Raw genomic sequence first — 13844 nt, 5'->3', positions numbered from 1 at the left:
GGGCCGCGGCTCGGGACTGGCGGGCAGCGCTGGCGCGGGCGGAGGACATCAGAAACTGGATCCGAGGAGCTCTAAAGCGAAGGCAGCCGGCCCTGCTGGCGGAGCTGGGGCTGCCGCCTGCCCCTTAGTGCCGGCGGAGCGGGGCCCCCCTCGGCTGCGCGCCCTGACGGAGCCGAGGTTCCCCTCCGCGCTCCAGCCCTTTCCCCGGCCGGCGTCCTGGCACCGCTCCCAGCCGCCACCATCCGTACCGAGTGCGGACCCGCTCCCCTCGGTGCTCGTTCCCCTCAGGGCCGCTCTCCGCGCACGGTGTTGGTGCCGGGCAGCCCAGCACCTCCGGGATGTGCGGCTGTGCCTGTACGAGCGGGTCGGTGCTGTCCGGCTGCGGAAGGGTTAACGCTCATTAGCGGCGGCACGGGGAAGCTGCTCGTATCCACCTACCCCTCAGCTGCTCCATGTAATTACTCATGGTTTGGATTTTTTTCTTGCTTGGGTCCGCTGAATTGTGCTGCTTTTGCAGCGTTTGTCTGCGGTTCAGATATTGCAAAGCAAACAAAAATCTCTCGCTCATCTTTCTGTTGTCGCGTTTGAATACACACTATGTAAATTACAGGTTTAAAACGTTCAAATTACATATTTCCATGCAAAGTGGATTTTTGTGTTGATATACGATATGACAGCCTTTTCTCTGCCCATTTGTTTAGTTCGTGCGTTAAATACTCTTTCTGTACTGCATCTCCACTTTTCTCTAGGGATTTTTGTTAGTTGTTTTGTGGATTAATTGGTTGTAATCAGCCTCAGATTCTCTGATTCTTTTTCGTATGGCTTAATCTTTTTGAGACTTCAGGTTTCCAGAGACGCAAAAGTTTAAAAAATGCTTCACTACTTGACTAGATCGGGTGATGGTTTGCAGCTCATGCTTTCTCATACTTTAGTTGTGACTTTTGCTGGGAAATGTCTTTAGCATAATATTGCAGTATTGGTTTGAGGGCACTTTTAGTATTGTCAAGGCAGGAATTCGGCAAACATTGACATTTCTTTATTTGTCAGTCAGATATGAATCATTCTTTTCTTCTGTGAAATGTGTATTTTGCAAACTTACTAGTCTGGGCAAGTAAATTTCAAACTACAGGTTCCTTGGAAAATTATTGTGTTTGCTAATTTTGGCATGTGACTGTGATTTTGTTTTTTCTTTTCTCTGCCAAGGTGATGGAAACATACCATGCATTACGCAGACAAGTGAGATCTGGACTTTGCCTTAATATTGTCCAGATAAACAGGTTTATTTTGATAAAGTTTGTGTTATCACCAAAAAGCTTGAAGAGCAGTTTCCATCATCTCAATGAGATGTATTATGCAGGGTTATGCAACGCATCGAACTTTCCTAAGTACTTAGTTTACTAGTGGCTAGGTTGTCTCTTCTCCAAGAATTTTCAGATTCGGTTGATTATAATTTAAAACAGTGTTTGCTATGGATTACTTTGTAATGTCATGCTTTTTTTTCAGGTAAATATTTGACATTTTCTGTATATTATTAATGGCTTTTTGTTATATTCCTATGATGCTTTGAAGTACAAAGTGAGCAGCAGTAACTCCCTAGCAGATCTAACATACAGGTTTCCTCACACGTAGGAACACAGCTAGCAACTTTAGCAATCTCTACTCTTTTATAGTTTTGGCTTTCAAATTGTTTTTAAAATATCAGTATCATCAGGAGCATGACCATTAAACTTTCCAGTAAGAGAAAAGGGTCGTATTTTTTCTTCTCTCACATGATGCAGTATATGTCAGTTCTGACTAGTTGTATGCTCTTATAATTTGTGTCTTTCTTTATCATTAAGAACAGAATAACATACCTTGGTCTTCAAATGCAGAGCTTTCCTTAATTTGAGTTCCTTGTATCCCTCACTGCGTCAGTGGCATAATTAATGCTCTGTGGTGTTGGTTTCGATTACAGTCCAAGGGATGCAAGGTAAAAAGGTAGCAGCTGCATCTCAGGAGTGGCCAACTCCTCATGTCGAGTTTGTGCTGCCTTGCCAGCTATCTTGTTAAGAACTAGCAGTTGGTACAGTTCCTTGGTTGAGAAACCCAGACTGTGTGTGGGTTAAAACCATATTGTGAGTGGGCTAAATACATCATGTTTATAGAGTCCATAATTTTCAGCTGTCTCAAGTCTGGCATCAGCAAGTGAGGATGAAAAGTGGTATCTAAGTGTGTTACAAACCTCTCAAGACGTTTTGCTCTGCAAGGCTTCTGTTGCCCCTGAAGCAGTGACTTTTCCAGTCAGTGAGACAGTTTCCAAGGTGGCATCAGCTATAAGGTCATGGCTTGTGGATTCTCCTGCTCTGACACTTGGCTCCTGGTAGTACCCTTTCTTCATGCAGCTTCTAACCCAGATATTGCACTGAGGCTTTGTACAGTAAGCTAATAGAATCAATTTTGAATTGTTGAAGTCCTGTTATTGGCCATCCTTCCAGCACCATCAGCTTTCTCTTTGGAAGCTGGAAAACCAAAAAGATCATTAAGAACTAAGCTGTAGAACTATAAGGATTCATGTGGTGGTGGCAGTCTTCTAACATAATCTTTGCCATCTGAAAGTTGTGTTTATCTAAGACTAGGAAAGGACAACCTTCAAAAGGCAATTCTTGGCCAATTTGTCTGAACTATTAGTTGCATTACTCAAAAAAAAAAAAAAGGTACTCAACTGCAAAATCAGATTATTTTATCCTTAGATGTCTTAGTACATTTCTTTGGAGTCTGTAACGAGGGATGTTTTCTTACAGGATTGTGAATTCTGCTAATGGATGTAACTTCACAAGTGGTTAACCTCAAGGAAGGAACGTCTGTTTTTGTATGTGTCGGGTATGAGCATGTGTTATCTTCAAGACTATAGCTGTAATTATGACCACAAGAATTTGAGTCCTAGGAAATTAGAAGCCTTACAACTCCGCTTGTGCATATGGAAACTTCAGGTATTAAATCTTTGCTCCTTGTAGGTGGTGAATGGTTTACCAAGGACCTTAAACAGGGCCAGAAATCCATCTACAGGTGTCTGTCTAGGTGAGACTGCTTCCCAAGAAGGGATTATGTATCCTCTATTGATTTCTGCCATCAATTTTCATTATCTTCTAAATGTTTAAATAAGGTCAATGGTGTGGAGTGTCCTATTTTTTTCAAAACTGAAAGGGGGGTAAAATTTCAGAAACTGTGTTTGAAAAAATTGAAAAGACGCAGTCCTGTGGCAATACCAGGGAACATACATCAGCGTTCCGTTTTTCTTTTCTGAAAAGAGTATGGATGCAAATACAGAAGTACATATTTAGAGGAGGAATGCACTTTTAAAATGAATGGCCTGATCACCTGCATTTCTGCAGTTGAGTTTGCATCTCGAAGCACATAAACTGATTCTGTTTGGGATAAAACTGAGCAGAAGGAAGAGCTCGTTTAATGTACTCCAAGTTCTAATGCAAATTCAGTCTACAGGATCATTTTGGAGATAATTGTAAGTAAAAACCACAAAAAAGGTAGTGAGAAAGTTGTGCCCTTAATGCTAAGTATTTCACTCTACCACTCTGCTCCTGCTGGTAAGGTTTTATGCTGTTTATGAGCATAAACTTAGGATATAGTCTCTTGGCCGACTTGACAACCCATTTTTAAATTTGGCATAATCATTATTATATATTAACAGAAAAAAAAATACAAGAAAAAGAATAAGCGTCATAGAATGATGCTAAAAGAGTTAATAGTAGACACCAATGCTAGGACACTGTGTCCCCTAGATAAACATAGAAACAAATAGTGCTTTTTTAATAGGAAATTATCTTAGAAGAAGATTACTGGAATGTATAGCTTTCGTATACATCAGTTCTGTAGAGATACAGTTTCTGAAGGGAAACCATAAAATTAAAGAGCTTTTGCTCTCTTCAATCCTGAAAATCCTTCAATAGGTGCTTTTTTGACAGGAAGTATTTCCCATAATACTGAAAATATTTCTCAGCAGTGATATATTAAAGTTTGTCAGTCAGCTGCAGTGAAATGTCTAGAAATGTGTGTAAGACTTCCTTGACGTTTATATTCTTAGGTGTGAAAAAGGCATGCAAGTCTAAGTTAGTTACCATACTCTTCTTGGAGGGGGATTCACCTCATTTGAAAATAGATCAGGCAGAGGACCCTCTGGAGGTGTTACGTTCCTTCTATTGACTGTAAGCAGAGCATCAGGTGACTATCTCAGATGTCTGACTGGGTGTCTGGAGTTAAAGGGTGTGATTCATCTTGCTTTTTTAAGGTAACTGAACTCAATGTCTCAGCACAACTCCTTCAGCTTGAAACAGAGGGCAGAACTGACCAGTGTGCTTCAGGATGCTACAGAGGTGCTCTAGTAGTTCAACACTATGCTAATATTCAAAGAGCAGACAGTGTGCTCCAGAGCTGAGATTCAAAGTGGAGTTCCTGCACCAAGGGTAGCAGACCTGCCTGTTGAGCTAGAGAGAAAGGATGTCTTTTTGCTGAGCTGTTTCTTAATTCATTATGCTCTTTTAGGCCAAGTTTTAGTTGGCATTTAGAGACATGAATATTTATAGAAACCAGTTCTCTGTGGGCTCTTGGGTTTGCCAGCTGTGAAATGAAAGAATTATCTTCAATTTACTTTTGAAATAGGGAGTGGCTATACGATACAGTAATTTTGCTATCTGAATCAGGGGCCTCTGGTGAATAGAAGGTACTATTTTGCAGAACTTCATGGTGGTTTTGTGGTTGTGTGGGTGATGGAAATGCATGAAAAATCTCTACTAAGCATTTTTGAAGAGAAAAAGTATTACTAGCTGCAAAACTGAAACCAGAGCTGGTCAAGCTCCACAGCACAAGGCCTGTTTATTTTCTAAAAGAGCAGTTTAAATTGAATAGCTGTATGGAAGAATTTGGCCTATGCAGTTTAATGATTAGTTGCTGTTTAGTTGCCAGCTGCTCCTAATGACAGAAACTTGCCAACAGAAATGCTCCTTTCTCTCTGATCCTTTCTGGGTTGTTTCAAGTTCACCACAGTTCAAGTATTTACCTGGCTAAAGCTTATATTCTATATATAAAAAATTATACATGGTGGAAATACCAGGTGCATGATCCCAAATTTATCCTAAATTATCCAGTACATAAATTTAGCATGAAGAATGAGATCTCAGTTGATAGGTGCATGGGTTACTTTGGGGACATTCACAACTGTAATCTCAAGTGTCACTGAAGAGGATAAAACTGAGCTAGAATAAATTTGGCAGATCTGGGCTTTCCTCTCCTAAATAACACATCTCTGACCTCTGCAATGTAAATGTCCTAACTCTCTGAATGTAGGCAGCTATATTAGTTTACCACACTGCATGTGGGCTCAGAGTTTGACACCAGCATTCAACTCTTTTTTTCACAGAAAAGTTTGCAGATTCTCCCTGTATCCAGTCCAGCTACTGGTATGAATGTGCTTGAAGCTGAGGCTGATTGAGGGTAGCCACAGACCTTTGGGAGCTGCGGTTCCAAACAGCTATATTAGCTCTTCAGTGACACTGAAACAGGCAATAACTTTCAAGTGATAATCCTTTCTTTTCAGAAAGTTTGTTGTAAAAAAGATTTCTTCTATTTCTGGTATTTTTCAGTAATTTCTAACATGCTTTTTTGTCTGTGTGAATTATGCGTCAAATTTACAATTCTGACAGAGTGAGTGTTGGTAACAGAGTGTCTCTGTCCCTTTGTGGGCCTGTGCCTTTATGAAAGAGGAAGTAGATACCTCAAATATTTTAAAATCTACTTGTCTGTGTCCCACTGTCAAAACTTGTCCACTGGATATGGCAGCCTTTGCCAAAGGTTATCTGGATTCAGCCTCCCAGAGCTGCCAAGAGAGCAGTAAGACTACATTAGCATTGCCATGAACTGGTATTTCCACATATCATAATGCTGTGCTACTGAGGCTGACTGTGGGCTGAGGAGCAGAATAACCATGGTCACTTTTGGCTACGTAAGGCTGTGTGGGAGGTGGGGTAACCTGACTGCATTGCTTCCATTCCCAGAGCAGGTTCATAAAGCAGCCACGCTCTCCAACACACTGCACTGCTGGCAGCGTTACCTAGGAGGGGTTGCACGGGCAGAATATTCAGATTCCAGACCTTGAATGAAGAAAGGCATTGGTGGTATGACCTGAGTGCCCAGCATCCATCTCCAGTGCTTTATATTGTTTTGTTCAATGAAGTGAATGAAGTCTTCAGAAAGTGGTTTTTTTCCTTTGTTTTCCTGACTACACTCCAGAGTTTTCAAAGCAATAGTGAACCTGTCTTAAACTTGTGGTGGCTTGGATGGAAAGGGAGTCTTGGGGTTTCTATGGTGGCTTTTGATCTTGTGTTTTTGTGGGTTTTTTTTACACAGCTGCTCTATTAAAGCACTTGCATAACACAGAAGAGGTCATGCATTAACCAAAAGAAGAAAGTTATGCAATATCAGACAGCACTCAGAAATGTAACATGAATTAAATTCTTGTCTAAAAATTTGGGATACTGCATTCCCCAAGCCCAGCTGGGAGCTGGAATATGTTCATTACTTCACTTCTCTTACCATGTGACTCATCTTACTCTGTGAGTTTCCACATGCATAATGCAGAAGGAGAGCACAGTTCTAGCTATATAGAATGGCTGGTCACCTGCTGTAGTTAAACTTTACGTGATTTCCTCTTCATAAGGAACTGTAGTGATAAGAAGTAGTGGGTAAAAATTGAAATAGGAGAAATTTAGGTTAGGCATTAGGAAGAAATTCTTTACTGGGAGGATGCTGAGACACTGGAACAGGTTGTCCAGGGAAGTTGTGGATGCCCCGACCCTGGCAGTGTTCAGGGCCGGGTTGAATAAGGTGTCACTGCCCATGACAGGGGTTGGAACTAGGTGATCTTGAAGGTCCCTTTCAAGCTTTAGCATTTTATGATTCTACGATTAAATGATAAAATACATGCCAGCTATTTGAAACTGAAGCATTATTTTTTTGAGAAGGAAGGAACAGGGAAATGTCTTGCTTTGCATTTATCTGCTTTTTCCTCTCTTTTCCTTCCTTCTTTTTTTTTTTTGAGTATTGATTTGGTGTAACTAAATTATTATATATCCTCAAGACATGGAATTTTGAAGGATTGAATCACATTCCTATGTTTCTGTGAAAACTGGAGATTTTTTTCCCATGCAAATATAAATAGTGGGTTTTTTTTTTTTCCTTTTTGGTTCTGTGTGGCCTGTGCATCTACACCCAGCTACAGCACTTGTGTCCCACTGGTTCAAGCCAGGCATACAAGAGGCTGCCACTGCAGAAGTTTCCCCAGCAAATGGTTTGGCCTGCAGGGACCTTCCCCAGGGTGTCTGCACAGCTCTGTCATGCACACAATATGCAGTGCTCCCTGCTATTCCAGTTTGGACAGTTTACTTTGGCAGTAATGCCCCTACCATTGAGTAATTAACCATTGTCCCACTCTTGGGGAGCTGGTAAATATGAATTTTGGTGTATAATACTACACATTTTTTAACAACCGAATGCTTTGTAACTGGACGTTTGTGTCAGATTAAAAGATGATCTCATGGAAGCCATGCAATAACATTGGTGTTAATTATTTGTTGCCCTCTAGCATGAGGTGCAACCAGTCCTTCTTCCTGCAGTTGATATCAGACTTGGCCCTGTCTCCCTGTTGTGGCTTCCTCAGCAAAATACTGAGTGTAATAAAATACGAGTCATTTGCTGCTTCCATATGCAAGAGGGGCCTGCACCACTCACACCATGTTCCTCTGCATCCCTTATAAGATTGCACCTTGATAGATGGTGTCTTGGATTTCTCTTTTGGAGTGCACAAGGTTGACTGCTGTCTCACAGGCACTATCGTCGGGGTACTACCATAGAGTACCACTTATTAGTGTGTGTTAGTAAAAAAAAAAGCCATCCAAAACCTCAATAAAACCAAACAACAAAAAGTGAAGGATTTTCTCATACCCTCTGTTCTACATCATTGTAGTGTACTATGCATTCTTATGTTTTGACAGCTAAACAAATAAAATTAGGCACAAATGCATTAGACATTACCATTGCAAACATACTCTTTTGTACTGTGTATGAATTTGACTTGTCAGAAACTTTGTTTCTACTTCAGATATATTTTTTGTAATATTATAAAAAATATTGGCTACCTTTAAATTCAATCTTTGCGCGAGCTTTTATTTTCTTTTTTTTTTCCTAGAGCTGTTTTTTCATTCCCTTGAAACAGGAGCAGCCATGCTAAAGGAATAGAGCCATCGTGTCTAATGGGCCTATATTTAGCCTGTCCAAAATAGAGAGTGACAACAAACATGATATTTGTGGGTTGCCCTGAAGGACTGCAGTGTCCTGGCATCACATTAAGTTGCATTTGACTCTTCAGACACTGGAAATGAGGACAGACTGGTCAGATCATCGAAAGAATTTTCTGCTAGGGCAAGCATGTTCCCTGTGATATCTCTTCCAGAGTACTGGGTTTTGTCTGGCTTTAAATAATCAAGCAGGGTTTCCTTAAACTGGGGGACAGCCTCACATTTCAATGTTGCCTTTATCCATAACAATCAAGAAGGATCTCCTTTGTAACAAAAATCTCTTTTTAAACTCTTTTCATAGGAAGAGTGCTACTGATACAGGTTAGAAGTTATAAAAGATGTCATAGAAATACAATTATAGAGAAATTATTTATATGTAAATAGTTGTTAGCTATATGGAAATAGAGAGAAGACTTGAACAGAAGATGACTTTGCTCAGTGTTCTTAATTACCCATTTGAGCCAACATTCAGCACAAGAAAACTTTGCTTTCATTCAGGGCTGCATCACTTCCTCAATAGTCCTTGTCTTCCTGATGCTTTCACAGTTGGATTCTGTGTTTTTCTCTCACTCTGAATCTGTTCTCCCGTTCTGTGCGTACTCACAGCTCAGACAGATCAATGCCCATCCTCTGCAGGCATACAGCTTCCAGTGAAGCATCTCTCTGCAGAATTCAGTTCCTCCCTTGTCTTGAATGTGGCTAGTGTTGGAGGGCTTGACTTCTTTCTTTCTTGGAGGTTTGCTGTTTTGTTTTGGTTTTTTTTGTTTGGGGTTTCTTTTTTCCTCTTCCCCCAGCTGTCTTAGTCAAAATCAGAGTTTAACTGATACTGACTGATAATTGTATCTACCGTTTCCACTGAAGGTGTTTTTACCTATCTTCTAGCATTTAACTTATTTCTAATCAGAAAATAAAGCCCTGGTTTCATTTGTGCAGTGGAAACTTGAGGCACAGAAAGAATTCTGCTGGCTCTCCTTTTACTGATGGAAGCAGGATCAGTTTTTGAGTTGTACAGTGAATACTTGAAATGCAGTAATTTGTTGCAATGCATATAAGCAGTGCTGGAAGTTAGTATCTGCCAGAATAGATTGGCATTTCATACAAGCCAGGTTGTGTGGTTTCTAAAAGAGCATTTATCATCCAGCATGATATTCCAGTAAACTCATTATTGCTTACTCCCTTCCCTGTTTCTTCTGTGATTAGTCCCAGTACAGAAGAGGGACAGATAGATAGGATTTTATGGTCTGTGTTCACTTCTTGATGGCTTTCTTCAGTGATGTCAGGCTGTGATGACAGTAGTTGATTCTACAGTGATTAATTATCGAACATTGTGCTTTTTGTGTTAATAGTGAGATAATTTAAAAAACCCACTTTGATAATCATCACAAGAGCAAATAAAGTACAGGAGCTCTTGGAGGGTTTGGTAAATGGTATATATCTGGCTAGCTTGTTTGTGCTGAATTTAAAAGAGAACATATGAAAGCATCAATATCAGATGTGCAAACCATGCCACTCAGTGGGAATTTTCTTTTGAAACACACGTTCCTTGTATGACTCACTTTTTGAGGTTTGAAAGAAGAAATCAATTCTTAAACACAGTTCCCTCCACATAATGTGGATTGGAGCATCAATTTTATATTGGCTACTGCAAATTCACCATCAGAAGAGAAGCAGAGAAGTATCTGTAACACACATAATGGGCAGGTGTTGAAGTCTGGAATCCGAGTGCTGCTTTGGATTTCTGCCCTGTGGAGGCCTTGAGAAAACAAGGAAGAGTAGTAAAGACCCTGTACCCACCATCTCCTAAGGGGATGTTTGGAACCTCTCCTCCCTTACTGCATTTAGATTTCCTGTTGCCTTCTGTGATCACTAACAGAATTTTGCTGAACAAAGTAAAACCTGATCTGAACTATTCTAGTCTTCTGGAAGAAAAACTTTAAATTAGTGGTTTTTTCTTCTATTTTTTGTCCTGTTTGTACAATACTGACTGGGTGAAAAAAGTGCCAGATTTTAGAGATGCAAATGTTCTGCTAAACAAATTGACACATTGCCTCTGTGATCTTATCCCAGTCTAGTTTTATTGCATTGTTGCTCTATATGGTAAGAGAAGCATTTGACTGATTGTTGCCTCAGATTCTAGTTTGAGTTGAAAGGTTGGCAGTTTGGGAAGTTGTCCTTCAAGTTCCCGTGCAATTACATGGCTTCAGTTACACTTTGAATGAATCATGTCCCCAGAGTGAGCTATACTGAAAGTCCTGAGATGCAGAACTTCTGTTTTCCTGATGTGATTGGTGATGTGAACTATCACTGTCAAACATTTTGTCGCACATCTCCTCTCTTGGTTTTTGCCTGCTGTATATTACTTCTAATAGTAAAAATAAGTAAATAAAAATTCATATTTTGTTTTTCACTGTTAGTTTTCTACAGTGTCTTTCTACATTTCTCAAGTTTTTAGGAGTACAAGTAATAGAAGAGGTTGTACAATTTTTCTCCGACATCAGACTTTGTCTCTCATTATGAGGCATCCAGAATCCATGAAGTATTTCTGAGGCATGGCCTTGACAGGAGAGACATTATTGCCTTCTGAACTGCCTAAATATGCTGGTATTGCCTGCAGGAGAGCTATTTAGGTGTCTTTTCTCTCTCTCTGTGGAAAACAGAGGAGCTTCTGTGGCAGATAAATTTTGGTGCAGAGAAAACAGCAGCTGTTGACCTTCCAGATATTCGCCTTGATGCAAATATTCCTGAGGGAGATGCTTATGACTTTCTTACCAATGCATCTTGTACAGACTCTCTTCTCTTACTGTCACTGAATTGTGAGCTTCCAGGAAAGCTGGGATGTGTGTTTGTGGCCTATGGTTTTATGTGTCCTGGTTGTGCTGGAGAAAATAAGGTCATTCCAGGTCACCTCAGCTTTAACGCTGCTTCTGCCAGGGCCTTGCAGCGTGGATTTAGGCAGATCACTTTGTATCTGTTGGAATAATTAGGAGTGGTCATTAGTATGGCTGCACTGGGTCCTGGGCTCAGGCAGACCCCCAGTCTGCTTTTCTGTCATTCAGTGTGCCAGATGGCTCTAGTCACCTTCAGTGCCACACTCCACCTTCACTCCATCTCTGTCTAAAATCACCTGGAGACAGCACTAATGCCATACCTTGTAGTGGCACAAGGTGGATTTGCTGTGGCTCTGCAGACAGCACTGCCAAGGCTTTCGTTACCGTTCACTTAGGGAAATCCATAATGGGAAAAGCCATCCTTTCTCCCAGAGTGGCTGCAGGAGTTTTATAAGGCATGTCCATTTGTCTCCCTTTGGGCCCGAATTCTTCCTTTCATATTGAGAGCTTTTGTGTGGCTGTTCCATGCACCAAGTAGTGACTGAGCTTCTTAAGCTACATCTGAAGTCACGGAGCTCATATAAAAGCATTTATCAGAGTGAGTAAAACTGGCCTAAGATCTAAAACAGAGTTTTACCAGAGACTTTCCCAGAGCAATTTACTAGCTGTCAGAACTGCATACATGGAGAAATATTGTCAATATTACAAATACAATAATCAACCAAATATAACTTTATTTCTGTCATCATCTAGGTCATTCATAAGGAAATCTTACCTCAGGCATTTAGGTAGAGGTTGGTAAAATGATTTTTTTTAGTAAGAATGATATCCAAATCCACTTATTTTATTTCATTGGGCTTTTCAAGTTCATTGTTTTGGTTTTTTTCTTGTTGTTTAACACTGTGTTTTGTTTATGCTGTTGCACCTTGAAGTACTTGGGACTTGGTTTTGATGCTGAAGAGCAGAGTTCCAGTTTGGAGTTTGTTTGTTATTCAGATCATGATGTGCTGATGGTCAGTGTTTATTTACAGGTCAGACTGAGAGGAAAAACTATGAGCTCTCTCTCACTTGGAAATTTGCCCAAGGCAGCAATCACTCCTCAGTTCATGCTACTAGAATAGTTTCATCTGTACAGGTTTGCCAAACACATGGTCAAGATAAAATTACTTATTTTTCCTTGAGATTTCCTGGTGGGAGTGAAGCATGCTTGTTACAAGAAAAGCACTGGTCAGAGTCTTTATTTTTCTTACTGTCCCTTTGGCTTGGTTTCTTTTGTCTTCTGTGTGGAATTTAACAGTTTGCCTAGTTGTTTTGCCACAATGGTCTCCTTCAAAACCAAATGCAAACCACCATAACCAGTGAATATTTCAGTTTCTGGGATTGTAAGGGAATGTATAAGCAAGAAAAGCAGAATCATTGTATGGATTACAGGATTTTTTTCAATTATGTTGCCATGTAAGGAATGGAGTCCATGTGCTTAGCACAAGCATGTTATTGATATTATATTTGGAAAACAAGAAAGTGAACAACTGAATTTTATTCTCAGTATTTTCATTCTGATTTTTTTTCTCCTGTTTTCCCATATAACTGTAACCTAGTAACTGTGTAGTGATTGGAAAACTGACTGCAGCCTGCATCATATGGATGTAACTTGAACCAATTGGAGAAATGACCCTTAGTGCTTAAAATTATTAACTGTGCTAAGCTGTTTCTACTAAGCAGAGTTGAAATCTCCTGAGAAACTGTTTGAGTTTTCTGTCCGAACACGAGTAATTAAATACTTCAAATGGTATGTTTACAAGAACACCATGCAATCAATTACAGATATTTCTTAAATCCATTATAGATACTTCTGATACTTCTAAACCTCAATAGTGCCACAAACATTTCTATTCATCAACATTACTACTGTTGGTGTTTGTACTCACATAGTGTATAAAGGTCCCACCTAAATGAGGGCTCATTGTACAAGGAGCTGGGTGTCAGACTTCTGGCACAGGATAATTATGTGTGTCTTTGTCAACTACATGTTTTGGTTTACCAAGATAAAGGGAGAAGGACAATGATATTCCTTTTCATCTGTTGCTGGAGTGGTGCTGTACAAGAGGGCAGACAGGTAATCACATCACAAGAAGGAATGGCTGTAGACTGTGTATTTACATAGTTTTGAAATTAGAGGTTTCTAGTTATCAAAGTTTTGTCATTTTAGAATGAACCTTCATCACTTTTAAAAAGGGCTTGTGTAATGTGTTTTATCAAAACATTGGGAGGACTAGAGACAAGGAGTTTCTCCTTCTGGAGAACTGGAAATAACTGTCACCTACTTGTCACTCAGATTTGCATGCACCACTGTGAAACTGTAATGTGAAAAAGGGGCACTTGAAGCAGAAGTTTCAACTTCTTGGAAGGTTTTTTTGCCTCATGGTCAAGTCACTGCCTTGGAATTGATGGTAAGGATAATTGGGATTAGTAGGTATAATATCTGCTTTACCTTGTATTTACTTTGTAGTGGTAGGAAATAAACAAACTTCTGATTCACTGTTTTTTACCAAAAATCTGATAAATTAGCTTACTTTTTTTAAAAAAACAGATCAGCACCAAAAGATTAGTGCACATAATAACACAAATCCAGAAGTAATGATCTAAACAATCCTGTTCATGTAGAGAGAAATAA

General features: G+C 39.9%; 1 protein-coding gene across 2 annotated transcripts in view; it reads left to right on the top strand.

Annotated features, from left to right (window-relative positions):
• STON2 (stonin 2) overlaps nt 1-13844 on the top strand; it is a 70430-nt gene that overhangs the window by 116 nt on the left and 56470 nt on the right. The window contains exon 1 of one of the 2 annotated variants that reach the window (XM_088167436.1): nt 13413-13620. The exons of the other annotated variant lie outside the window; for it this stretch is intronic. The gene's annotated coding sequence lies outside the window, so the exon portion shown is untranslated. Of the gene's footprint in view, nt 1-13412; nt 13621-13844 lie in introns of those variants that run through there. 2 annotated transcript variants of the gene reach the window in all.

This window comes from Sturnus vulgaris, chromosome 6 (genome assembly GCF_052056855.1).
Source record: "Sturnus vulgaris isolate bStuVul1 chromosome 6, bStuVul1.hap1, whole genome shotgun sequence".
Lineage (NCBI taxonomy): Eukaryota > Metazoa > Chordata > Aves > Passeriformes > Sturnidae > Sturnus > Sturnus vulgaris.
The sequence above is the reverse complement of the archived record's forward strand: the minus strand, read 5'-3'. Positions and strand labels throughout refer to the sequence as shown.